Source organism: Olea europaea, unplaced genomic scaffold (genome assembly GCF_002742605.1).
Source record: "Olea europaea var. sylvestris unplaced genomic scaffold, O_europaea_v1 scaffold39200, whole genome shotgun sequence".
Taxonomy (NCBI): domain Eukaryota; kingdom Viridiplantae; phylum Streptophyta; class Magnoliopsida; order Lamiales; family Oleaceae; genus Olea; species Olea europaea.
The window spans coordinates 1-1,078 of NW_019258719.1; the positions used below are offsets into that span (position 1 = coordinate 1).

At 26.7% G+C, this 1,078-nt stretch overlaps 1 long non-coding RNA gene across 1 annotated transcript; it reads left to right on the top strand.

The window, feature by feature from the left end:
* Positions 1-8: 8 nt before the first annotated feature.
* LOC111387155 lies at positions 9-1,026 on the top strand. The gene is made up of 3 exons (XR_002701361.1): positions 9-302; positions 739-799; positions 928-1,026. It is a non-coding gene; the product is annotated as an uncharacterized LOC111387155 (long non-coding RNA).
* The last annotated feature ends 52 nt before the right edge of the window (positions 1,027-1,078 follow it).

The window sequence follows — 1,078 nt, forward strand, 5'->3', positions numbered from 1 at the left end:
TTATCATTTTCTTCAGTTCTTATAGAAACTCGAAATCAGAATATGTAAATTATAGTTATAAAATGCAAATTAAGCATTACATTATACCTATTAAATCTGTCGAAATCTTGTGCTAACAATCCAATCAACTAAGACCCTTATGTGTTTAAATTAGATTCTCAGCACAAGATTTTTAAAGGTTTACTACGTAAAACTTAATGGTGAATCTGCATTTTATGAATCTTATTTTCATATTCTGATGGTTCATGTGTTCAATGCAATTGTTCGTCAAAAATTCATCAAACTTCTACCATTTTCCATAGGTAAGTGAATTATTATCTATATCTTCCTTCTTCAGAGATTTTGTTCCTAAGCATATTTCAAGTTATTTATCACTAAATTAATTTTACACTATTTTACATTTAGATTTAACAAAATTTCTTCTCTGTAGTGCTATTTAGTTACAATGCTTCTTCCTTATAATATCTTTGTACTCGTTAAGTAACTTATAAATTTTTTATTAATCTTTTAACCGCTCATTTTCTTTTAAAATGGTTATATTAACTATGTTTAATTATCTTCTTTACAGATTTCCACAAAAGTATAAGGATTTCGTTATATGCCACCAAACTCTTTACAATAATACAAACACAACTCTATAAATTAATGAACAGGCTAGCACACTCACATTCCACTTATATTTTGTAAAAAATTAGTACATTTAAACACAAGCTCATTTATTGTTCTCTTGTCCATCAGATGACATTGATGTTATAATAAAACTTCAAATGAGATAAACCAATCCATTCATTTCCAATAGGTAAAATAGGCAAACAGATCTACTTTTTATAATATCAACTAATAAATTTATTTTCTTACAACATTTCTATCAATGTAGTTACTATTCCAAGTGTAATTTACTCAGTATTTTCTTTTCCTGTTATGCAGAAAAGCAGTACGACAAATAAACACTGCATATGAACTGTAAAACTACGATGAGCAATATATAAAAGGTGCATATACTTAAAATCACCTCGTTCATTTACAAATTTCATTACTCACTAACATACTACTATGAAATAATTCAATCCTACTAGAT